Source organism: Myodes glareolus, chromosome 22 (assembly GCF_982192425.1).
Source record: "Myodes glareolus chromosome 22, mMyoGla1.1, whole genome shotgun sequence".
NCBI classification, from domain to species: Eukaryota; Metazoa; Chordata; class Mammalia; order Rodentia; family Cricetidae; genus Myodes; species Myodes glareolus.
In genome coordinates, this window is record NC_142047.1 from 14,005,977 (window position 1) to 14,033,394 (window position 27,418).

The 27,418-nt window shown below is 39.0% G+C and overlaps 2 long non-coding RNA genes across 2 annotated transcripts; both read left to right on the plus strand.

Moving 5' to 3' along the window:
- On the plus strand, window positions 1–17,399 carry LOC148118438 (uncharacterized). The gene is made up of 7 exons (XR_015735990.1): window positions 1–634; window positions 1,912–2,005; window positions 8,648–8,754; window positions 11,928–11,988; window positions 13,955–13,991; window positions 16,720–16,785; window positions 17,367–17,399. It is a non-coding gene; the product is annotated as an uncharacterized LOC148118438 (long non-coding RNA).
- A 61-nt stretch (window positions 17,400–17,460) lies between these two features.
- LOC148118439 (uncharacterized) lies at window positions 17,461–26,156 on the plus strand. Its single transcript, XR_015735991.1, has 4 exons — window positions 17,461–18,321; window positions 24,681–24,857; window positions 25,043–25,285; window positions 25,874–26,156. It is a non-coding gene; the product is annotated as an uncharacterized LOC148118439 (long non-coding RNA).
- Window positions 26,157–27,418: the final 1,262 nt, after the last annotated feature.

A 27,418-nucleotide genomic window follows, 5' to 3' on the forward strand; every position in this document is an offset into this window, starting at 1 on the left:
AAAGGCTTTGCCGCCATGATTCAACACTAAGTTGTCTTAACAATAACATTGCTCCTCTTTCCCACGACATAATTGTTTATTAATAATAAACAACAAAAAGGGGGGGAATGTAAGCCCCTCAAGTCACATGACCTCCAACTGCCAGGTTCCACTCACAGGACACTCTAACTGCCTTAACTGCTGGACCTAGCCCCACCCTTCAGAGTAAGAAGCCCAGTCTCTGAACATGAAATCCCACCAATCTCCAACCTGGAGAGCTCTACCCTCTCCCCAAGAAACTCTATATGAGCCCTGTATCCTGTTCAGATTGCTGCTGTTTCTCAATTGCAAGCTTTGGCCGTCAGTCTTCTGGGTTTTCCTGTTCCAAAAATTGTCTTGTGTGAGGTTTGTTGTGTGATATTACTTTGTGGTATTCCTTGGCTCCTAACTGCCAGGAAACCTTTCCATCCAAGCTTTAATGCTTACAGTGGGGGCAGGCTTTGATGTTTCCCATGCCCAGGATACTGCCCAGTGTCCCAGTTGACTCCCTGTAACCTGCAAGAAGAAGAACCTTCAGCTGCTTCTCCAGCACCACGTCTGCCTACACGCTGCCATGCTCCTTGCCATGATGATAATGGACTGAACCCCTGAAACTGTGAGTTGTCATGGTCATGGTGTTTCTTTACAGCAATAGAAATTTTTGATGAGACAAATGTCTTTTAGAAACTGTCACTTGCCTATGGGTCACGTCTGTTTTCTCTTTATCCAGAGGCAGTCATTTGCCCCCCAGGGACAAATACCTCTTCTCCCTCTCTTTTGCCCACCTTTTCCTCTCTTCCTTATTCCCTTCCCTTTCTCCCTTGGCCTTTATCTCCTACCTTCTAGTACCCTGAACTCTGGTAAGTAGGTGAATAATCTAGTTGGACACCAGCTCAACTTCTCCATGTTTAATGACAGAAGTGTTACCTCCAGAAACAAGACCTTAACATCAGGTTGTGTGAGCAATGAAGAGCCTTGGCAATAGCCTGTGCTATTTGGTGGTTTCCATGGGTCCCTTTTGTTAATAACTCAACAGGCTGTAACCTGTTCCTGGCACTGGAGGTTTAATTTTGTGGCACAAAATGTCTACTTGAAGCCTTCTCTCCTGTTGTTTTTTGTCTCCCTGTGGATTTCTTTCACATATGTATAGGAAGCTCCAAAGGTGGTTCGTTCCCATATAGTTTTTCAAAGGACCTCTAGTATTGGTTGTCCCTCTCTGTTTTCCCTCTTGACCTTTCTGTCCCATCCCCCTTTCATTAAACCACCCAACTCTAGTTTTCCTTTGTAGCTTCATAACACTATAGACTATTTCCTTTCCTTGAGAGATACTCTCCTCCCTCCTGGTCCCTTAGTAGGTACCAAACCTCTATGGTTATTCAGATTGTAGTTCCCATATCAGAACCATAAAAGGTAACATCCTTAAAAGAGAAAACATACAATCTTTTGTCTTCGTGTGCTGAGCACTGTAGGCTTTTGTTGCTGGAGTCTGACCTGGGCATGCAGGGTGCACAGTCACTGAGGACCACTGTGTGCTCACAGCACATCACTTATGCCCGTGGAACTGGGTTGCTAAGGATGAAACAGAGTTCAGCTCACACTGAACCAAGGACCTGCCCTGGCAGGACGTTCTTTTGGATCAGTGGGAAGACTTAACCAGTGTTTTGATTTTTACTGTTGGGTTTGGGAGGGTGGAGGGTGTGGGTGGCTAAAGGCAGGGAGGGCCGGGAGGGCCTGTGGAGTCTTGAGGCTCAACGTGCAGGAGGACCTTGATTACAATGCCCATATCATTAGAGCCCCTCAGCAGTACACTTGCCTGTGGCCCGCATGTCTGAGTCATGGGTGCTTGGGTTGTAAAAGGCAGGAATTTCCCCTCTAATTAATGGTGTATGACAGCTCCACAGGGCGGCCAGTGTGGGCGATGTGGCTTCAGTTGAGAGACTCATCAACTTCAGTCTATACATATGAACCAATATGACAGGAGTGGCAGGTAATGGGGCCTGGGGAGGGGCGAGGGGCAAGAGGGGCAGGAGGAGCAGGAGGGGCAGGAGAAGCAGAAACTATTTGGGACAGTCAGGGGCTACCAGAGAGAAACACACCTTCCAGAGCTGCCTGAGGGAGGGCAGGTGTCATGCTTAAGACTCTTCTTTCATGGAAACCACTGGTTTTTGTGCCTGCTTTAGGCTGCTAGGCATCTAAAACCTGCACATCTTGGAAGGGTAGCTCTGAGGGCTTCTTTAAGAGAAGCAAAACAAGAACTTCAATTAGTTTACAAATCGTTTTACACTGTCTCATTTAGAGAACTTTATTGGGCACTTTAAAGGGATTTAGCTAATAAAACCACATACATATTTTTATGTGTACACTTAAATTTTTTTTAGATTTGAGTGTTTTGCCTGCATGTATTTTCATTGTACCACACACACATCAGAAGAGGGCATTGGATCTCCTGGAACTGGAGTTATGGACAGTTGTGATGTGCTATGTGGGTGCTGGGAACCAAACCCAGATCCCCTACAGGAAAAACTAGATCTCGTAAATGCCAAGCCATCTCTCCAGCCCTTAATGCATATATTTTTATGCTATGTTATATGCAACACAGAAAATTGTAACATGAGATAAATTTTCACATAAAATGACAACTTGAAGGTAAAAACGAATCACCAAGAAATCTTACGTCTAAGTGTTTCATGTTTGCTGAGGTATCTCATAAGGAAATTTTCAACATGAACTATAACTGTGTGTGTGCTTTGGTACATACATGAAGGTTAGAGGTTGGAATTGTCTTCATCAATTTCTTTTCATCTCATTAAAAAATTAAATGTGTTTACACATATGCCCCATACCTAAAAAGTAAGTGTGTGAAGGTCAAAAGAGAACTATATTTGACAGTTGTGTTCTGCCATGTCGTGGGTTCTGGGGATTGAACACAGGCCATTGGGTCTGCCAGTGGGTGCCCTAACCTGATGAACCACCCTGTGGTTCCTACACCTTAACTTTTTTTTGATTTTTATTGAACTCTATATTTTTCTCTGGTCCCCTCCCTGCCTCTCCCCTCCCCCTTCAACCCTCCACCAAGGTGCCCACACTCCCAAATTAATGAGGAGATCTTATTCTTTTATTTATTTATAAAAATTTCCACTCTCTCCTCCTAATACCCTCCCACTCTCCCCATTCCCTCTACCCTTCCCTCTCCAGTCATAAGAGCAGTCAGGGTTTCCTGCCCTGTGGGAAGTCCAAGGTCCTCCCCCCTCCCTCCAGGTCTAGGAAGGTGAGCATACAAACAGACTAGGATCCCACAAGACCAGTCCATGCAGTAGAATCAAAACTCAGTGCCATTGTCCTTGGCTTCTCAGTCAGCCCTCATTGTCAGCCACAGTAAGAGAGTCCAGTTTGATCACATGCTCTATCAGTCCCAGTCCAGCAGGCCTTGGTGAGCTCTCATTAGATCAGTCCCATTGTCTCAGTGGGTGGATGCACCCTTCAAGGTCCTGACTTCCTTGCTCATATTCTCCCTCCTCCTGCTCCTCATTCGGACCTTGGGAGCTCAGTCCAGTGCTCCAATGTGGGTCTCTGTCTCTATCTCCATCCATCGCCAGATGAAGGTTCTATGGTGATATGCAAGATATTCATCAGTGTGGCTATAGAATAAGGCTAGTTCAGGCACCCTCTCCTCTGCTGCTGACAGAACTAGTTGGGGAAATCTCCTTGGACACCTGGGAAACTCTCTAGAGCCAAGACTCTAGCCAACCCTAAAATGTCTCTCTTGGTTAGGATAACTTCTTCCCCTGCTCCCATATCCACCATTCCTACATCTCAATTATCCCATTCCCCCAAGCTCTCCCCAATACTCCCCCTCCCTTCTCTCTTCCCATCTCCCTTTTCCCCCAGTCTACCTCCACTCCCTGCTCCCAACTTTTGCCCGGAAATTTTGTCAACTTCCAATATCCCAGAGGATAAATATATAAATTTCTTTGGGTTCACCTTCTTATTTAGCTTCTCTAGGATCATGAATTATAGGCTCAATGTCCTTTGTTTATGGCTAGAATCCACTTATTAGTGAGTATGTACCATATTCCTCTTTTGGGGTCTGGGTTATCCCACTCAGTAAAATGTTTTCTATTTCTATCCATTTGCATGCAAAGTTCAAGATATCATTGTTTTTACTGCTGAGTAGAACTCTAAAGTATATATGTGCCACACCTTCTTTATCCATACTTCTATTGAGGGGCATCTAGGTTGTTTCCAGATTCTGGCTATTACAAATAGTGCTGCTATGAACATAGTTGAATAAATGCTTTTGTAGTATGATTGGGCATCTCTTGGGTATATTCCCAAGAGTGGAATTGCTGGATCCTGAGGTAGGTTGACTCCCAGTTTCCTGAGAAACCGCCATACTGATTTCCAAAGTGGTTGCACAAGTTTGCATTCCCACCAACAACGGATGAGTGTTCCCCTTACTCCACAACCTCTCCAGCATAGGCGATCATTGGTGTTTTTGATTTTAGCCATTCTGACAGGTGTAAGATGGTATCCCAATGTTGTTTTGATTTGCATTTCCCTGATCGCTAAGGAGGTTGAGCATGACCTTAAGTGCCTTTTGGCCATTTGAACTTCTTCTCTTGAGAATTCTCTGTTCAGTTCAGTACCCCATTTTTTAATTGGATTAATTAGAGTTTTAGTGTCTAGTTTCTTGAGTTCTTTGTATATTTCGGAGATTAGACCTTTGTCTGATGAGGGGTTGGTGAAGATCTTCTCCCAGTCAGAAGGTAGCCTTTTTGTCTTAGTGACAGTGTCCTTTGCGTTACAGAAGCTTCTCAGTTTCAGGAGGTCCCATTTATTCATTGTTGCTCCTATTGTCTGTGCTACTGGGGTTCTACCTAGGAAGTGGCCTCCTGTGACCATGTGTTGCAGACTACTTCCCACTTCCTCTTCTATCAGGTTCAGCATGGTCAGTTTTATATTGAGGTCTTGCACTTGAGTTTTGTGCATTGTGATAGATATGGATCTATTTTCATTTTTATACAGGTTGACATCCAGTTATGCCAGCACCATTTGTTAAAGATGCTTTCTTTCTTCCATTGTATAATTTTACCTCCTTTGTTGAAAACCAGGTGTTCATAGGTTTGTGGGTTAATATCGGGTCTTCGATTTGATTCCATTGGTCAACATCTCTGTTTTTATGCCAATATCAAGCTGTTTTCATTACTGTGGCTCTATAATAGAGTTTGAAGTCAGAAATGGTAATGCCTCCAGAAGTACTTTTATTGTATAGGATTGTTTTGGCTCTTCTGGGTTTCTTTTCCATATAAAGTTAATTATTGTTCTCTCAAGGTCTGTTAAGAAGTTTGATGGGATTTTGATGGGGATTGCATTGAATCTATAGATTGCTCTTGGTAGAATTGCCATTTTTACTATGTTGATCCTCCCAATCCAAGAGCAATGGAGATCCTTCCTTTTTCTGGTATCTTCTTCAATTTCTTTCTTCAAAGACTAAAGTTCTTGTCAAATAGATCTTTCACTTCATTGATTAGAGTTACCCCAAGATATTTTATGCTATTTGTGGCTATCGTGAAAGGTGATGTTTCTCTGATTTCCCTCTCTACTTCTTTATCCTTTGTGTTAAGGAGGGCAACTGATTTTTTTGGAGTTGATCTTATATTCTGCCACATTACTAAAGGTGTTCTTTAGTATGAGTTCTTTGGTAGAGTTTTTGGGGTTGCTTATGTACACTATCATGTCATCTTCAAATAACGAAAGTTTAACTTCTTCCTTTCCAATTTTAATCCCGTTGATCTCATGTTGTCTTATTGCTATTGCCCGAATTTCAACCACTATATTGAAGAGATATGGTGAGAGTGGACAGCTTTGTCTTGTTCCTGATTTTAGTGGAATGACTTTGAGTTTCTCTCCATTCAATTTGATGTTAGCTGTTGGCCTGCTGTATATAGCTTTTATTATATTAAGGTATGATCCTTGTATCCCTAATCTCTCCAAGACCTTTATCATAAAGGGGTGTTGAATTTTGTTAAATGCTTTTTCAGCACCCAATGAAATGATCATATGGTTTTTTCTTTCAGTTTATTTATATGATGGATTACATTGATAGATTTGCATATGTTGATCCAACCCTGCATCTCTGGGATGAAGCCTACTTGATCATAATGGATAATTTTTCTAATGTGTTCTTGGATTCAGTTTGTTGGTATTTTATTGAGAATTTTCGCGTCGATGTTCATGAGTGAGATTGGCCTTTAATTCTCTTTCTTGGTTGTGTCTTTGTGTGGTTTTGGTATCAGAGTAACTGTAGCTTCATAAAAGGAGTTTGGCAATGATTCTTCTGTTTCTATATTGTGGAATACATTAAGGAGTATAGGTAATAGCTCTTCCTGGAAGTTCTGGTAGAATTCTGCATTGAAACCATCTGGTCCTGAGCTTTCTTTGGTAGGGAGGTTTTTGATAACAACTTCTAATTCTTCGCAACTTGCAGGTCTATTTAAATTGTTCACCTGGTCTTGATTTAACTTTGGTATATGGTACTTATCTAAAAAAAGTCCATTTTTTTATATTTTCCAATTTTGTGGCATACAGACTTTTGTAGTAAGATCTAATGATTCTCTGAATTTCCTGTGTTTCTGTGGTTATGTCCCCCTTTTCATTTCTGATCTTATTAATTTGCATGTTCTCTCTCTGCCATTTGATTAATTTGGATAGGGCTTTGCCAGTCTTGTTGATTTTCTCCAAGAACCAGCTTTTTGTTTCATTGATTCTTTGGATTGTTTTCTGTGTTTCTATTTTGTTAATTTCAGCCCTCAGTTTGATTATTTCCAGTCTTCTACTCCTCCTGGGTCAGTCTGCTTCTTTTTTTTCCAGAGCTTTTGGGTGTGCTGTTAAGGCTCCAATGTGTGCTTTCTCCGCTTCCTTTATGTATGTACTTAGTGCTATGAACTTTCCTCTTAGCACTGCTTTCATTGTGTCCCATAGGTTTGAGTATGTTGTGTCTTTATTTTCATTAAATTCAAGGAAGACTTTAATTTCTTTATTTCTTCCTTGACCCACGGGTGGTTCAGTAGTTGACTGTTCAGGGTCCATGGGTTTGTAGGCTTTCTGGGGGTAGAACTGTTGTTGAATTCTAACTCTATTCCATGGTGATCCAATAGTACACAGGTGGTTACTACAATTTCTTTGTATCTATGAATGTTTGCTTTGTTACCAATTATGTGATCAATTTTTTAAAAGGTTCCATGAGATGCTGAGAAGAAGGTATATTTTTTTTCTGTTTGGGTGGAATGTTCTATAGATGTCTGTTAGGTCCATTTGGTTCATGACATCTGTTAGTTCTCTTATTTCTCTGTTAAGTTTCTGCCTGGTTGACCTGTCCATCGGTGAGAGAGGAGTGTTGAAATAGCCTACTATTAGAGTGAGGGGTTTGATGTAATCTTTGAGTTCTAGTAATGTATCTTTTACGTATGTGGATGCTTTTATATTAGGGGCATAGATATTCAGGATTGAGACTTCTTCCTGATAAACTGTTCCTGTTATGATAATAAACTGTAATTCTCCATCTCTTCTGATTGATTTTAGTTTAAAATCAATTTTGTTAGATATTAGTATAACCACATACGCTTGTTTCTTTGAACCATTTGATTGGAAAGCCTTTTCCCGACCCTTTACTCTGAGGTAGTGTCTGCCTTTGAGTTTGAGGTGTGTTTCTTGTAAACAGCAGAATGTTGGATCCTGTTTTTGTATCCATTCTCTTAACCTGTGCCTTTTTATAGGTGAATGTGACTCTCTCTTAGACAAGGAGCCACTTTACTGTAATTGTGACCTAACCCTGAATCCAGGAAGTTACCCAGTCAAGTTTAGCCAATTGTCTAAACAGTTCCAAACCTGTTCTTATAAAGCTGAGAGACCCAGAGCTGCAGGATCTGTCTGGTACCGACCATGTGTGACAGAAAAATCCCACAATGGATGAAAATGTTACTAGCCCCATCTAATCAACATGCTCCCCATGTAACTACTCCCTGATTGCCCAGTTATAACAAAGATACTAAGAATTCCCCGAATTCCCTTTAAAAGGGCCTGTGTGTCTTTGTTCCTGGTCTTCATTAACATTTTATATGGGTGATGGACTGTTGCATGCTGGCTATTTCTGGAGAATAAGCACTCTTTGTGTTACATACCGTTTGAGTCTAGGGTCTATATTCAGCATTTTTTGGACCACTACAATAGGAAATGATGTTTGGTTTGGGAGATAATTTTTAGTTTAGGGAAAAATAGCTTTGAAAAAAAAGATTGAGAAACTACTCCAGAGATGCCACTTGAATTCACTCATTCAACAAAGGCACACCAAATCTAACTCCATGTTTTAAGGTTGGGGCAATGGAGGCACATCTCCATGGAGCTAAAAAGCTTGGAACCAGCAAGCATTTGTGGAAAGTTCTGAAGATGAGTGAGCATTGTTGGACAGCGGAAGGTGTGTCAAAGGGAATGGAACCCCTGTGCGTGTGAATCTGCAGCAAGGGCTGAAGGAAAATCTATCCTTTTGTGACTCTTTTTGTTTACAAAATTTGTGATAAATTTTCAGTTGAGAAGCATGTCAATTTGTAAAATGAAATATTTTTCTTTACAGTATGGGTTGACACCATATAAACTTGCCTTGTATGAAAACCAACATGAGATGGCAGAGTTTTTCATACATAATGGTGCAGATGAACATTCAGTGCTTTAACCAAATAGGTACTGTCTTTTTTTATAATCTTAGTGCTGTTCTTGAGGATGACATTGCTTAAGTAATGAATACTAAAATGGTAGGAGGAATATGGCTTCAACTCAGAAGCTCATATTGAGAAAGCCTAGCACACAGGGAGTGTGAGCTAGGAAAGAGACTGTTCCAACATAAACAAAAGAACAGTTTCACCAGGGCTCAGCTTCCCATTTAAAAACAACAGTTTCTCATTCCTAATCTGATTGATTGACAATTTTCTACAACTTAAGTCAACTTCACATTAATATTGTTTACGTTGCAAAGTGTCAGCTTTATTTTCAATAGTGAAATTTATAATACTTTTAGTATTTTTGTTCTGCTTCTTATATATTTTTTCAATGTACTATGTTCAACATAAGCAGTTTTTTAAAAAAAACATGTTGTCTCTTTGATCACTCACTCTGCTTTAAGTGATTTCTGAACAATCACATACATTAGGGTGTCCATCATGACAATGAAATGATATTAACAGATTATATTTTTTTTTCTTGTTCTGTCTGAAATGTCTTGACACTGTGTTGTTCAGATGTGAATCTGTGCACCCAAAATCCTGAAACAGCTAATCTGGTTAGGGACAGTTGTCCACAATGAGTACAAAGAACTAAGACTCCATTGAGAAAATGCCTCCTTCATAAGATCTAGTTGTAAGGCATTTTCTTAGTTAGTGATTGATACATGGGGACCCAGTACATAGTGGGTGGTGCCTTCCAGGGCTTCTGGTCCCGAGCTGTATAACAAAATAGAATGAACTAGCCAGGAAGCAGCTCCCTTCAGTGGCCACTGTATCAGTTGGCCCCCAGGTTCCTTTCCTCTTTGGGTTCCTGCCCTGACGTCCACTAATGATGGACTATGATGTGGACACATAAGCCAAATGAATCCTTTTTCCCAAAGCTGATTTGGGTCATGGAGTTTCTTCACAACAAGAGCAGCTCTACATAGGACACTTGGTATTCAAAATGAGTTCAGCTTTCAAAAGCAAATGATTCCTTTCTTTTTCTCCATTCATGTAAATTTAAAGTCAGATGAATTAAAAAGCAAAGCCTGTGTGTGTATTTTTTATTGAAAATACACTTCGTACATACCATATATTCTAAACATGGTCTAGCATCCCTCACCTTCACATACTTGCTTTTGTGTCAGGGGAAATGCACCCCATGATATTCCCATCCAAGACACAGCACAACCCTGTGTGATGGCTTTGCCTTCCCTCTTATTTGAGGAAAGTTTTCTATTTTATTTGGCACTTGGCCACTTACTCCAGGTGAGCAGGCTGGGAAACCTCTTTAGGATTTTACTATCTCTACCTCCCATGTACTATAAAAGTGCTGGGATTGTAGACACATTACACAGTGTCTGACTTTTTCCTGAGTTCCAGGTTTTCAAATTCTGGGCTTGTGTGACAAATATGTATACCTGCTAAGCCATCTATCTGTCCCTAAAACACACATTTTTTTAAGAAAAAAATCTTGAGCCTAAATGAAAGAGGTTTTGTGAACATATTGCTGTTAATTATGGAACTAAGGCTTTGTGTGAAGAGCACATTCAATTAGACTTGTAATCTAGTTAGAGGGCCTGTGTTTCTCTCTAATGAGAACAAGTTAATGTTATTTATTCCTCCTTTAATACAAGATAAACAGAAATTTGTAAAACTGACACTTTTGAAGCATACAGAGAAAATACGCTTGTGACTTTGACACGGTATAGCACAGTCTTAGGAAATCACAACTAGGAACATGTCTCAGGAATAAAGTACTTATTACACAAGCCCAAGAATTCAGAGTTTAACTCCTCAGAACACAGAAAGGGCCTCGTGTGCTAGTGTGCATCTTTAATCTCAGGGCACCTAGAGGGACATGGGAGATGGAGACAGGGAACTGTCTAGAATGTTAGACTTTAGTCAGCCTGGCCTTTACAGCTGTTAATGACAAGAAACTCCACCTCAAAACTAAGTTAGGAGGCAAGGACTGACCGTCAAGGATGTCCTCTGACCTAAAAACATGCACTGGGACCAACAGACACAAATGCATACACACATGTGAACAGGAACGCATATCAAATATGAAGATTAAAAAATAAGTTTAGATCCTTGATCTAATAAGACTAGGGATTTTTATCTGCTAAAAAGACATTGAAAACAGTGGTCAAGGTTGAAGGTTTTCCTATAATTTGCTGGAGATCACTTCAGCTGTGGTGGTGTTTTGGACAAGGTTCACACCACAGGTAAAAGTCCCTATGACAAGTTCCAAGACAGTGATGACAGCCAACGCAGAAACTAGGAAAATAAAGCTGCTGGTCTGGAGTGTACTGCTATAGGCCCTGAAATCCAGCAGTCTTAGCTGTGACCTGGGAAGAATAAAACTGACAAAGGCACATTGCTTTCCTTGAGTTTTGAACCTGGTTGTGCGTTATAAAGACTCAGGATCACACAGAAAGGCTTACTGAACAGAGAAACACCCAGGCTGTGGATCCAACATTCACACATGTATAAACTATTAAAACAATTTGAAAGTCCCGCAAATGTCACGGCTTCTGAAATGCAGGCAAAGGGATGCTTAGAGGCAAAAAAAAAGTTCTTCATATACTGACCACTGAGAGCATAGCACTCAAAGAAAGACCTCCAAAGTACATGACAGAGATAGGACTGTGGGGCCATAGGGACGTGGGCAGATGGACGGAACAGGAGCACTGACTCCAGGAGCATATAAATACACGGTTACTGGAGCATTCAAAGCAAATCATCTGGACAAAGCACTACGATCATTTGTGTGTGTGTGTGTGTGTGTGTGTGTGTGTGTGTGTCTTTGTAGTTTGATTATGAAGTAAATTATTTTTTCTTCTCAATGAGGAAAGATGAAAATGATGATGTTTGAATTTAGAGTTATTTGGCTGGGCCTCTTTCCCATGCCTTTAATCCCAGGACTTGGGAGGCAGGAGACTGAGAGAGCTCTTTGATTTCAAGACCAACATGATACATATAGTGGGTTTAAAGTGAGCTGGACTGCGTAATGAGATCCTGTTTCAAAAAAAAGTATTTGCAAATATCTAATGTGAGATATACTAGGGACTCAAGAATAAAGAAGTTAGAAAACATGCTGTGTTTTTATGTGAATAATTAAATGATTATCATTTTGAACATATGCCACAGTGACCGAACAGCTGCAAAAAGTCAGAACAGACAAAGAAAAAGCGTGTCAGCTTCAACAAAGGTAAGAATTGCTTCATCTGCTCCTACCCTCCCTGAAGAAATAAGGAAGAGAAAAGATTTTAGATTGCCAAAATGGAGGTAAGAAAATCAAGTATAAAAGCAGTTCTGTTGTTTTCAAATATTCTGGAAAGTCTGAATTAATTAAGAAATTATTTCCAAGCACTTTCAACTGTGAAAATATATTGACAAAACATTGCTTCTTTCATTTTAATATTGATATCTGTACTGCCTTTGAATAAAAAAGAAAACATCTTTACAACACAAGTGTCTTCCGTAGTAACATTGCAACATTGTTAGAAATACAGATTCTTCTTGAGTTTTTATGACAAATACCTTATATTTTTAACTGCATATGGTTACACAGCTCAGTGTCACTAAAATGTAATTATGTCACAACTTCAATAATCAATCACATTCATTAATCAATTTCTTACCTTATGATGTAATAAAACCATCTGACCTCTTAAATGTCTGTAAAATTTCTCATTTGGAGAGTTTTGTCATACTGTATAACAATTTTCTTTAGAAATCTTTCATTTTAGGCTGAAAGTTTTGTTCCGTAGTGAATGTATTGATTTTAGGAAGTCTTATCAATCTTGACAGGCTTTTCTTTTCTTTATCTTCCTCCCTTCCTTCCTTCCTTCCTTCCTTCCTTCCTTCCTTCCTTCCTTCCTTCCTTCCTTCCTTCCTTCTCTCCTTCCTTCCTTCCTTCCTTCCTTCCTTCCTTCCTTCCTTCCTTCCTTCCTTCCTTCTTTCCTTCTTTCCTTCCTTCCTTCCTCTCTTTCTTGTTTTTGGTTTTCTGAAGTGCTACAGGTTGAACAGAAAGCTTTGGGAACATTCTAGGCAAGCACCCTACCCATTATCTCTACCTTTAGTACTTTTCCCTTTAGTTTTTGTTAATAGAACAGATTAAGGGGGTACATGATTTCCATGCTACAAAGCAGGATTCAACAAGAAAAATTGGAACAAAAAGAGTTTTAAAAACGACATCATTCTGTATTTCAAAAAATTAGCTGCTTCTCCATTGAGTCTGGAGAGACTGTGGCAGTGGCAGCAACACCACAGAGTGTTTAAATTTAGCAACTGTCACCACAGTGTCTTTTATACCTAACTTTCCAGTGGCAACCTCACTAGGTAGTGAATCCAAAACCTTCTTCCCTCAAGAGGTAAGATGAAGAGAGTCGATATCACTGTAATGGAGACAGCTTTGTGTCACTTTATTATGAGGTTTGCTGTTCTTGGCATTTGTGGTGGTGAGAACCGACTGATGGCTCCTGCATGGTAAGCAGAGGCTTCACCACTGAGCCGCAATCCCAGCCAACTAGTTGGTGGCTCAAATGGCCTTCCTGAGTCCTGGGGAATGCTAGGAAGGCATACTAAGTTTCCCTGACTTTAAAAAAGACAAATAAAATGAATGAAAGTTTCAATTCCTTTTTTTGTTTGTTTATGCTTATTTTGGTTTTTGGAGACAGGATTTTGCTGTGTAGATTTAGTCCCACCCTTTAACTCTTTCTGTACACCACGCTGGCCTTGAGCTCCCATAGAGCCATTTGTATCTGTTCTCGAGTGCTGGGATTAAAGGTGTGACCACCACAAAGAAACTAGAAACTCTTTCTAATGTCATTAGCCCAAAGTCAAACAAGAACCGCAGAAGCTATTTTGTGACACAGTCAATTGATGCTTCTACTGGCAAGGATGCTGCTCTCCATCTGTCTGAGGGAGGTCATTTAGGGTCATCACATCTGTGTATGGGTGGGGGTTTAGTTTAGGTATTATCCTTGATAAATTTAAGTCTTCTTTGATTTAAAAATATACAGAAAATGGGTAAAGTCTACATGAAGAAACTGCTGACAAAAGAGTATTACTATTACTATAGATTGGCCTCAAAAATGATACTATGTGTCTACACATTTTATGTTATATTTCTCTAGCGTTGTAATAAAATGGCTTTTGATTTTTTTTTTTAGAAGTACATTACAGTACTGATCCAATTCCTTATTGCAGGTAAGGTTTAATATAATTAATACTAAGGAAATTCAAAGATAACAAGCTAATTATTGGTTGTATTCTCAGATAGATACCATTTTAAACAATCAATTTTTGATTTTTGTTAGAGTCCCCACAGTATTATCAATGTATTTTTAGACTGAAAAATTGCTTGTAGATCATGGACATACTATGAAGTTTATACTCAACCATCATTTCCCCAGGAACAATTCTGTTCTGAAAAATGAGCCTGATGCTGTTAACCACACATACTACGTCCATCTGACACTCCTTGCCTTTTCAAAACCTTTCTGAATTCAGCTTGTGAACTAGAACTTCATCCCATTTACCTTCTGAGAGATGACAGAATTTGGGGTCAATCTCAGTTATCATACAGTATTACAAGAAGCCAAAATTACTTTCCTCCTTTGACACCATCTCTACATGCAGAGGTTCTTTTGTCCAGTGTAGCATCCTTTCATAGATGGTGGAAGAACCCATGCCTTCCTCCTACCACAGTGCTCCATCCATTGCTTGTCCATTCATGTGAGCTTCTTTCTACAGCAATGAAGTCTCTGAATCTCAATAGATTATCTGAATTTAGAGAGCTAAACCATAGCATGACTATTCTTTGACAAGGGGGCTTTGTCTTCCCCATCAGGTAGACATGAACATAGAGTTTAAGGCCCCTTCCTGTCAATATGCTATGCTATCTCAGACACTGATTTGGCAGAAAATTAAAGGTTGTATGTCAAACCAGGTCTGTGCTTATCTTGATTGATTACTTCCATAATAAAGGACAATTGTGTTATCTTTTGTGGGACCATGTATCAATAAAACATTGGATACACATTAGTAAATTACTTATTCGCTCTAAGTTAAAAGAATCAAAAATCATCACAGCTAATGTTCAAAGTGCAGTTTTATAATTTACAGTAGCTACAAATGTTCAAAGACACACCTTGCAAAAACCACATTACTTTCTACTTGGAATTCTAAACAGTCTCAAGTGCTGTGGAGTAACCAGTGTCTTTCTATGTGTGTGTGTGTGTGTGTGTGTGTGTGTGTGTGTGTGTGTGTCTTTCTATGCTTTGAATGGACTAATTTTTGTGGACTAAATTCTCTCTTTCACATGAAAAAAAGTTTTAAGGAAAGGGTCACCAAAACTAATCAACTGATTGAAAGACAAGTTAAATCTCTAATTTATGTTAGGAAATCAAACAACAAATAATAAAAAGCATTTGATAAATGTTTTTACATGAATATTAAAATATTACTTTTTAAAATATGTCACAGTGGAGTAAGACCAACAGTACTACTGAAATCCATACTCAAGAAGTCTTTTCAGATAGTGGAGGTAACAATAAATGGTCAGTACTTTGCTGCTACATCCCAAATTATAATAACAGCTTGGTTCTTTCAAAAAAAGAAGCAAAAAATAATATAGAAATGTAATTCTTTTTTTGGTTTGCTTCCTAATGACCTTTATATTCAGAATTATTTAAGAAATAGTTTCTGAGAAATTTCCAGTCTCAAGTTGTATCATCTGAAACATGTTTGTTTATTTAACATTAGCTTCTGATGCACATGTTATCTTTGTACAAATAAAAAAACTCTTAATTACTCCACAGTATGTGTCCTCTATAGTCACGTAACAGCAAGTTTGCTGTTAGAAAATGGAATTTTTATAATAAACATATTGTATTTATGTTATACATTATTATATATGTCAATAACAATAAGGTGATAATGTTAAAATAAACCCAAGAATACAGTACTCAATTACTTTAAGTTTTTTGAGGACTAATTGTAACTAAGTTTTTGTGGATTTTCTCCTTTCTATAATTTCTCAATTTAGTCATATTAGGCAATTCACCTATGGTTTTATGATTACCTTTAATTATGCCATTTAATCTGCATATATCTTGACAAAATTCTTCACATAAGAAATAATAATATGCTTGCTCAATTATTTAAAAAAATGAATTGATTCTGAGTCCTGTAGGCACTGCTGGGGATTGATCACTGCCATTATAAGCATTCTAGATTGGCATTCACCCTACTGGCTATACTGCCAGCAACTTTTTCCTTTGGTTTTATTAGTTAGTGTAGGATGTGGTGATACATGGTTTACATGCGAATAGACATACTTTCCAGAACAATTTTCCACAGTAGGAGGAAGGCTGAGAAAAGAGCATCATTCTGCAGTGGACAGCGCTGACTGCTCCATTGAGTCTGTATAAGATTCTAAGAGTGGGAGGAACACTACGGAGTTGGGGCTTTCAGCAGCTGTCACCACAGTGTCTTTCTCACCTACCTTGTCTATGGAGAGCACAGCATCAAGTGAATAGGAGTAGATGGAGTGTAGAGGATCTGAAAGACCCTCTTCCCATAAGAGATGAGGTGAAAAGAGTATTGTTGTAATGTGGGTGACTGTTCTTTACATTATTTCTGTTGCAAGGAGGGTGCTTGTTCATCCCGGCTGCCTGGCTAGCTTAGCCCAGAAAGAACCACACAGAAATTGTATTAATTAAATCACTGATGGCCCATTAGCTCTAGCTTCTTATTGACTAACTCTGACATCTTGGTTAAACGCATTTCTATTAATCTATATATCACCACGTGGCAGTGGCATACCAGGTAAAATTTCCAGCATTTTACTATTTAGTGTACAGGTAACAAATCTTTCAACAGAGTTTCTCTAAGGACCAAACTCACCCATCACTGCATGTTTTCATTCTAACAGCTCTCCTAACACCCTGATGTTCCTGCATCTATAACAGAGGACAAGGGCAGTACCTCCGCTATTAAGGTAACATTCTCCTTTGTGAGATTCATTTTCTTATGAATTTTGTTACAGTGCGGCAGTAGTCTACCTATCACAGTTTTATATGGAAATTTGGTCAGAGAAAGGTATTTAGTATTTGTGAACCCTCCTTTTCATAAGTTCCTGTGAGCAGTAAGTCCTTGCAGATAGCCGTGGTCAAATAAGAGAATGAGCTGGAAACACAGGGAGTGGGAGATTGAGTGTGGTTCTCACATCATAGAAGGGGCCTGATGCTTGACCAAGGCTGGCTTGCAGAAATAAATAAACCTTAGACTTATTTTAAAAATGACTGTGGTAATACACCTGAATACATTTTTAAGGGTCCAGTTATTTCAGTGGTCCAGGCATCACCCAGGTGCCTTTCCTTCAGCATAATTGCAGGAAGGTTTTCTCTTCTTTTGGATATTACTATTTCAGAATCACATATAAGAGCATCACCTCTGTCTGCCTCTTTGCTTCTTCATCTACGCTAGCAAGTAATTGTGGAAATTTAGCTATTTGTAATCTGTTCAAATAAGTTTTCATTGTGAAGAGATTACAGCGTGTTTTTTATTTGATTCCACTAGGAGGATATTGAAAACTCTTCCTCCAGTTACACAGTAAGTATTTTTTCCCAAATAAGCAACAGTTATGGATGTTAAGATTCAATTTCCATATAGTAACCCTTTAATTTCTGGATATTTGTTCTGTATTTGTCAATAACATACACTCTGATTCTTTGTGTTACGTTCACACATTTACAGTATTTTAGGGTTGTAATTAGATATTAACCTATTCATAGTAAAGTAACCTCATCACTGTGAGCTGCTGGAGGTTAGGAATCCTGTTTTTAACCTGGAGCCTTAGAGTAAGGGTTATGTGAATCAGAATTTGAATATTAATGAGTTTTGAATATGATTCAGTAGACAAATGGGTTTCTATAAAGCAGTTTCACAGATACTATGAAATGGAGGACACTAGTAATTGAGAGTTTATTTATAAATGGAAAATAATATGCATTTTGCCATAGACAAGAAACACTGATGAAAGGGGGCCTATAAAATTAATAATCATTTCATATAAGATTTTGGAATTTTAAAATATGAGGAGTTCAGTTTAGTCTTAGTCATAGGGAAAGGCCAAATTTCTCAGTTCATGATTTTCTCAATCTAGCTAGCAAAAATATTTTTTTTTTACTTCTTGATGATATCATAGTAATTTGTAAATAGATAAGTACATTAGAAGATATTTCACTTTTAAGTAATAGTTCCTACTTTTCATGTTCCAATCTACTGTGCCTGGTAAGGAATGAAGCAGTTTTGAAAATGTGCACCCCAAAACAAAAGAGTTCATTTCACAATAAAACCAGGAAAATTAATCCTCTGTCTTTTCATTGCATAACATAAGGAAACAATTTTTATATTCTAACAAGATCTCTGCAGTAAAGAAGAAGGACCAAGCAGTCCTTAGGAAATCGGAGATGATCCTAAGTTCTCTGGGAGAGGCAAAGCCTGAATACTCTGGAAAAAATCATGCTTCACGGTAATTCCTACTACTTTGAAAAGTAACATATTTGCTTGTGAGGGGAGTGATGCCTTTGTTTTTCTATGTCTGTATAGTTGCAAATAGTGTCAGAGAAGAGGAAGTGAGCCTCAAACATCCTTTACCTCCTTCAAACCCTCACTCCTGTGAACAACCATGCTAGCTAGTCACTTTCTAAGGCAGTAGTTCCAAACTTCCTTATGCTGTGATCATTTAATACAGTTCCTCATGTTGTGGAGACCCTAACTATAAAATTATTTTCCCTGCTGTTTCATAACTTTAATATTTGTAATGTAATGAATTGTAAATTTAATATGTATATTTTCAGAAGGCCTTAGATTACCAATGTGTGGGTAATCAAGCCCAAATCTCTGCAAGAGCTACAAGTGTTATAAACTACTGAGCCATCTTTCCTGACCCAGAATGAATATACACGAATAATTATAGTATATCATCATTGGAAATGAACTCTCAGGAAGTATGCTAACTTCTTAGCCCCCAGGCCACATCAGTCTACCAGTTTGACACATTGAAATCCAGAGAACACAGAGGCAGGAAAAATAGAAATAGGAGGCTTGGCATGTTGGTGCACACCTCTAATCCCTGCACTCCTGAACAAGAGGCTGGCTGTTCTCTGTCAGTTCAAGGACACCCTGGTCTCTATTCATTTGATAGAGGGAGGGAAGCATGGAACACGTGTGCCATAGCAGAATCCGTTCTCTCCTCTCACCATTTCAGTCTCAGGGATCAAATCCAAGTTGTCACTGATGCTGGCGAGTGCCTTTATCCATTTAGCCATCACACTGGACCCTGATTTACACTTTGATAGAAATTTTTTGGCATTAACACACACATATACATACATATCACCACCACCACCAAGCAAGAGAAAGAGGGAGACAGAGAGAGAAGGAAGATCATGTTTTGAATATTTTCTTACCATTTGGAAGATTATTTAACCTTTGGGATATGGTCTAGCTAGCAAAAGGTTGTCTGTGATGGGTCTTACTGGTCATCACTACTTCTGGAACCAGTTCTGAGTTGTCTGCTTCCCTGTCTATCAGCATGTGAGAAGCAATAGACCACGGCCACAGACAAAGCCTCCCCAATTGCTTTCCCTACTGTAAGTGCTGCAGGGAAAGTCTGTCCATTACAGCAGGGAAGGCAAGCAGGAGTTCTCTGTAGCCATGAGCCTTCTTTCCTTCCTTAAATAATCTCTGCTAGATATTTTATCACAGCAACTATAAAAAGTATTAGCCTTCTTTTGTGTTTTTATTTATTTATTTTACTTCTTTTTTCTTTTATTTTTTTAAGACCAACTTTTTTATTTTACATACTAATCCCAGTTCCCTCTCCCTCCTTTCCTCCTGCTCTCCCTACCTTATCCGTCTCCCTCTTCTCACCCATTCCTCAGAGAGGATGAGGACTCCCATGGTGAGTCAACAAAGTCTGTCATCTCCCTTGAGGTAGGACCAAGTCTGTCTTCCCTGTATGCAGGCTGAGCAAAGTATCCCTCCTTAGGGAATGAACTCCAAACAGCCAGTTCACACACTAGGGATAAATAAATCCTGGTCCCACTGTCAGAGGCCCCGCAAAGCTGCCCAAGCCATTCAACTGTCATCCACATTCAGAGGGCCTAGTTTGGTCCTACACAGGTTTCCCAGTTGTGAGTCAAGATCCAGTGAGCTCTTAGGACCTTGGGTCTGCTGTTTCTGTGGGATTCTCTAAAATCAACCACATATTCAGTATAAAGCAAATCTCAACAGATAAAAAATTGAAATAATTCCGTGCCTTATCAGATCACCTATGGGTTAAAGTTAGACTTGAGCAACACTGGTTGCAGAAACCCCACAAACCCATGGAAACTAAAAAATTCTCATCAGAAATAAAGACTTCCTAGAATTCAATGAAAATGAAGGCACAAAATACCCAATCTTTTGGGATACTTTGAAAGCAGTGCTAACAGGAAAGTTCATAGCACTAAGTGCCTACATAAAGAACCTGGAGAAATCTCACACTAGCGTCTGAACAGCACACTTGAAAGCTCTGGAACAAAAAATGCAAACTCACCCAGGAGGAGTAAATGGCAGAAAATAATCAAATTGAGGACTGAAATCAATAAAATAGAAACAAAGAAAACAATAAAAAGAGTCAATGAGACAAGGAGGTTTTTGAGAATATCAACAAGATTAACAAACCCTTATCCAAAGTACCAAAAAGAAAGAGAGAGAATATCCAAATTAACAAAATCAAAAATGAGAAGAGGAACATACCATCAGACACTGAGGAAATTCAGAGAATCATCAGTTCGTACTTTCACACTCTACATACACCAATTGCCAATCTCAATTACAAATGGTTAATAGTTAGCTAATTACCTTAAGCATCTAAGTTCAACATTAGGAGAGACAGGGGTATATCCAATATAATTATTATACCTAATGAAGCCATTGGTAACTACAATTATATTCAGAACCAAACTCAAATGTTCTTTTAAGCATAATCTAATTTGGTTTATAAATTAATATTAGCTATTGATCAAGGGATGGTTAGTAGGGAGATAAATCTCAAGAGATTTTAATAAGCAGACATTCACTTGCCAGGCATCTTCCAAGATTTCAGTGAAAATTCATTAGCATATAAATTAAAATGATATAAATTAATACAGATATAATTTCTAGACTAAAGTAGAATTTTTAGGCTGATACAGAAAGTAAGTGGTAATGTGATGAATGTTGGGACCATGGGTGTTCCTCTTGGCATGAAGGAACCAACATCTGGGATATGCAAAGGATTAGAATATAAACCACAATATCACTAACAGAAATGAGATATTAGCAAATTCTTGAGGCAAATAAAGCAAAGGCAGTGGTTTCTATCCTTCAGAAATGTAACTGAAATAAAACTAGAGATCATTTTTATCATGTTAGATTTGCATAAAAGTATATTAGCACTTGAGTTTCTTAGAATCCATTATCTGGTAATTGCAGTGTAATGAGTATAAAATCACCAACCTGAGCTAGATAATGGTGTGGGACAATGGTCTGTATTCTGTCAATTATATTTTAAATAAACACTGATTGACCACTAGCCAGGCAGGAACTAGAGGCAGGGCAAGGAGAACAGGAGAATTCTGGGAAGAGGACACTTATTCTGTAGTACTGTCCCAGCCACAGAAGAAGCAAGATGTGACTGCCCTGCCAAGTAATGTAGCTAAGGCAAATAAGAATAATGGGCTAATATAAGTTGTAAGAGTTAATAAGAAACTTGAGATACTGGGCCAAAAAAGTTTATAACTAATGTAGATATCTGTGTGATTTTTTTGGGACTTAACAATTGCGGGAATGGGGCAGGACAGAAAACTCAGTCAACAAGATAATGTCAGTTCCCCTGGCTAACAGAATGCTAAGTAGAAGTCTTCATGAAAAGGCACAGCTAGAAACGCTGTACACAGGCCCCAAAGGCACAAAGATGATGGTTAGCTTAGGAGAAAAAAAAAGCTCACATTGCAATGAGTTTTCTCCATTTTCCTTCTGAACTGCTGATAACCAATCTCTCTATCTCTATCTCTATCTCTATCTCTATCTCTATCTCTATCTCTATCTCTGTCTCTCTCTTCTCTCCTGCACACACACATCTTTTCATTTTTTAAGATAGAACACACACACACAGATACACACAGAGACAGACACACAGACACACAGGCACACAGACCCACACAGAGACAGACACACAGACACACAGGCACGCAGACCCACACAGAGACAGACACACAGACACAGACACAGACGCACACACACACACACACACACACACACACACAAACACACACACACACAGGCCAGCAGGACAGAGCACCTACCTTGCACTTACCTAATGACCTGAGTTCTATCCCAGAGAACACAACAAGCAACAAGTGTCTCACATACGTAATCCCAGCACCCCTAAATCCAGATTGGATGCTGAGAGTAGAACAGCCCCGAAACCTACAAACCAGCCAGACTGGAATACACAGAGCAGCAGAAACATTGAGAGACCTTGTCTCACCCAGTGGAAGTAGAGAGCCACCTCCTGAAGGTTATCCTCTGACACACACACATACACACACACACACTAGCATCTAGCATAGCACAAACAAACATAGAAATGCGAACACATTAGCACACACACCCCAATAATAATGTGTTGTCTGAGGTTTCTGTCCTGCCCGGTTCCCGCAGTCATTAAGTCCCAAAGAAATGACACAGAGGTCTTCATTAATCATAATCTGATTGGCCCATTAGCTCAGGCTTCTTATTAACTCTTATAACTTACATTAGCCCATTATTCTCATCTGTGTTAGACACATGGCTCAGTACCTTGTTCAGCGGCGTAGTCACATCTGGCTTCTTTTGTGTCTCGACAGGACTGCAAGGGAGCTTCTCTCTTCCAAGAATTCTCCTGTCCTCATTATCCGGCCTTTACTTCCTGTCTGGTTGTCCTGCCTATACTTCCTGCCTGGCTACTGGCCAGTCACCATTTATTTAAAACATAATTGGCAGAATGTAGACAATTGTCCCACACCAGTAATTTTTAGAATGATACGAAATTATGTATCCTGATAAATAAATGGTGTCTTTATATTAATTGATGCTCCTGTTGTGTAACTAACCATTCAAAAGATATCTTCAGGGTCTTCTCACTCATCTTCAGTGTTTCTATTTTCCATGTGGCATGTGTCCTGGAAAACTATACTTGTCCCATGTGTCCCTTTCATTTCCTTTTTATAACTGGCTTAAGCATACTTAGTAAATGAAGCAATTAGTGAAACATACTACATGTGAAAATGTGTCTAAGGCTCACAGATATCTCATGCTCTGATGTGTTCAAGTTTGTCATTCTCAAGGAAACCAATGAACTGAACATTTTCACATGATGCACTTGAGCAGTTTGGACACACATGTAGAATGTCTACTTCCTCATCTGCTTTCCTTTGACAAAAATGTTTCTTAAGCTATTTTGTTTAATCATCTCTGTGTTACATTGTTTGATGATGTTGGGTAAGCTTTGGAACGTTTGAGTTTTTCACATAGGTAGCACAAAGTCTCCTCAAACCTGGTACAGAAAGAATCTCCCTGAGATGTCATGAATGAAAATGACCTAGAGCCTTTATTTGTAATTGGAATAAAACTTGATGACGCTCCCCTCCTGACAAACAGCATCAAATGCATTTTCAAAACTGACTCTTCCTAAATGTATCTCATTAAATCAGTTGGTGTTCTATGTATCCTATCTAAGCAAACATTATGGAATGGTCTCAACTCTTTTGGCATAATCCACTATTAAACACCCCTTCAGCACATCAAATGAAGCCTTCGAGCTTCATCCATGTCACTCAGACTTTGATTGGATGATGGTTATATTATTTTCTATTCTGTAATAAAACACAATGTCCAAGGCAACTTCTAGAAAGAAGGGTTTGTTCGGAGTGGGGCCTGTGGTTCCAATGGAATACATACAATTTCATCACCAACATGGTTCAGGCAGGCAGTCATGGTACCCAGTTTAGAGCTACATTTAACTCATACAAGAAACCGAGAGCTTCTGAAACTTCAAGGCCACAAAACTCCTCCAACAAAACCACACCTCTTAACCCTCCCCCAAGTAGTTCTACTACCTGGAGACCAAGCATTCAAATACATGAGCCCATGAGTCTGTTCTCATTTAAGTCACCACAGAGATGCTGGAACAGACCATTATATCCGTCAGCCATGTATAAGAACAGTCATGGCTAGGGAGTAAGAATTTGGAAGGCATCTCCCAGAATCCTTATTTCAGCTCCACAATTCCCATCTGCTGTGGGTAGTCATACACTTTATTCACACACTTCAAAAGTCACCCTCACTGTTCTGTTACCTCAGGAACCTAAGGGGCAATCGTGAAAGCCATGGGAAAGCATTAGTGTGGTGCAGAAGAGAGAGGTTCTTTGTGTTCCCAAAGCCCCTGATTGTCACATTCAACTAATCTGGCTGGAATATAAACTCCCAGTCATAAAGACAGGAGAGGACACATTGTATCCTTTTCTTTTCACATCTTCCCATTATAGAGAGGATGACAATGTCAGGTAGCAAAGAGCATTAGAAAAGAAAGCATAGAGCTGAGCAGGTCCCCTTTTAAGATTCTCAAACTCAGGGCTTTGACTCGAACATAAAGGAAGCAGAAGTTACAGGATATCAGTGGTTAGGGTGATAAAATTACCCTGAACGAACTAACATTTGGGGACTATAACTCAAGACCCTAACATTAACAGATAAGTTCTAAAATGAATAAAAATCAGGACAATTTTTAATTAAAACTAACATCTCAAAACTTTCTTAAAGGTTGAAGAAAAGAAGGCAGACACCTTCATGCACCTGACAAGCATGGCATTGTGCCCCTGTCTCCTTCCCACACTGACTTGACATCATCCTCACGTGCAAGTGACAGAAGTGACACTCTTCAGGCATCTGAGAAAATTACAATTCACAACACCACTCTGGATTACCCACGTTCTTTAGGTACTTACAGTGGACATGCAAGGGGGAGAGCACAAGCTGACCCTGAGTCTGCTCCCGATAACCACAGTCGTGACACCATGAACCCTTTGAACAATGCTCACCCTGTTTTTGAAACTTGCTTAGAAGAGAACATAAGTGTGGCAGATTCACCACTGATCAGGAATCTGCTCTTGTTTGTGTTCCAGGTCACGCTTTGGACCCTCCTCAGAAGGCTAGTGTACGTGTTCCTGCTGCAAACCCAGCCGACTACACCTGTAGTACAATGAATGCTCACTCCAAGTCTCTTCCACTTTGGGCAGCAACCATGCCAATATTACTACTAAAAATCTTCAATATGGTTTCTGAAATTCTTGACATTGGTGATGATATGGCTATTTTACCTAATTTGGCAAGTGCCGTGCAGTTAAAATTACCATGAGCTTAAGAAGGTAAGTTAGACAGTAGCAATGGTTTAAAATAGATGAAGATTTTTGTACTAGAAATACAATTCTCTTTGGCATTAATAGGTATGTTAAATAAATTTTGTGCTGTGTATAGGCATTATCTGAAACTAGAAAAAATGCTCATCTTTTCCAATCATATTGAAAATACATCACATAAAAGTAACAAAATCAGTTTAGTCCAACCAAACTGATCAAGTAAAGTTGGTAGGTTCACAGTTGTCTCCTGTGCTGGAAAGAGGGAATAATTTTCACTCCTAGTATAAAATTTATGTTTTCTAAATGGTTAAGCAGAGAAGTATAACTGTTAAGTATTAATTTCTATTTTTCTGTGTTCATACACTGTGACTTATATGGTTATCATTTTATAATGACAAAAGAAGCAACATATGAGAATAAAACCAATGTAATAAGAACTAAGATTCCACATTCTCACCCCTTCTCAAAGACAAATATATTCATTGTGACATGACACTACATAAGATTCTACTGGTGATGCCTCTGTTACTGCTCATCCTAATGATGCCAACAATGATGTTTTTTAATACTACTGATAATTCTTGCTTTTCTGTTTAGTTGCTTCTGATGCACCTATGAGGAGCTACTGGCATCAACTGAATATTTCAGGAATATTTTACAAAATATAAAAATTTTAATGTTAAATATTTCTCTGAAAGTTGACACAGAATACATTGAATTCTGCATATAAGTTTATAATAGTTTCTTTTAAAATGTGTTGTGAAAATATTTTAAACTGTTTCTTGGTATTGTACAAACTGATGACATGACCTTTCAGTGGCATGATTAAAGAGTGGCATTAAAAGAAATAAAAGCACTTCCACTGGGAGTCATTTCCAGGACTGAATTTTGTACAAGTTCCCTGACTTCCCTTCTCTAACTGTTGCATGAATCTGAACCTGGGCCTTTCTGAAGAAGTCTGTCTGTCTACGTCTGTCCCCTATATCTATCTGTCCCTATGTCTGTCCCTGTGTGTGAATGCCTATATCTACCCCTTTTGTTGCTTTTTTTAAATTGAATTTTACTGTAAGAATCACGTGGGGGAAGGAGTGGGATACTTTATAGAAATCATTCGTGGAATCTTATAAGAGATTAAGGTAATGTTCTCTTAAAAGTGGGCTAAACAATCAGCTTGAGTACACAGTAGGGGAGCAGCCTTATGTCTTAGTGAGTACACAGTAGGGCAGCAGCCTTATGTCTTAGTGAGTACACAGTAGGGCAGCAGCCTTATATCTTAGTGACATCGATGTATGTTATGAATTCTGGCTGTGATATCCAACAAAGGTTTCAGTCTCTAGAAACAGAGAACTTTCCATATTGCATCACCCCGGCCTCAGGCACTGGGCTCTGAACCAGGTTTACAGAATCAGTCAAGAGTTCCCTACTATGTGGTAGACCTGAAATCAAACCACAAAGTTCATTGTTCCTATAATAGTCAACACACTATCACACAGAAAATATCTTGCCAGGCAAGTTGTATCATGCAGGGTCTACAAATGGGTAAAATCATTGCCAATTTTCCTCATTAAGTAGCTTCCATAGAAGCTTCTAGTACTGCAAAAGCTAGCCAGTGTGAATGAAACATGACTTCTTTTTTTCAAATCATGCAGTTTTAATAATACAATAAGAAGGGGGCTATTCATAAAAATGACATATGAAGGTAGAGAATTTTTTGTCATGTACAGAGATTTACTTGACTAAGTTGGTCAATAAGTTATGGCAATATATTGAAGACTCCTTTTGACATAAATCATGGCTTAGTTAGGCTCATGCTTGGATGGCGCTACTGGAAATACCAGGGTTCTTTCTTTCTTCCTTTCTTTCTTTCTTCCTTCCTTCCTTCCTTCCTTCCTTCCTTCCTTCCTTTCTTTTTTCTTTCTTTCTTTCTTTCTTTCTTTCTTTCTTTCTTTCTTATTGCTTTATAAATAATACCATTCAAAATTTCCATTTCCTCCCTTCCTCCCATTTCCCTCCTGCTCCCCGATTCACCCTTCCACCTCCCCTTCCTGTCCTAAGAGAGAGCAGGGTACCCTGACCTGTGGAAAGTCCAAGGTCCTCCACTCTCCATCCAGGATACAACTTGACTTCTAAATGTCCTATATG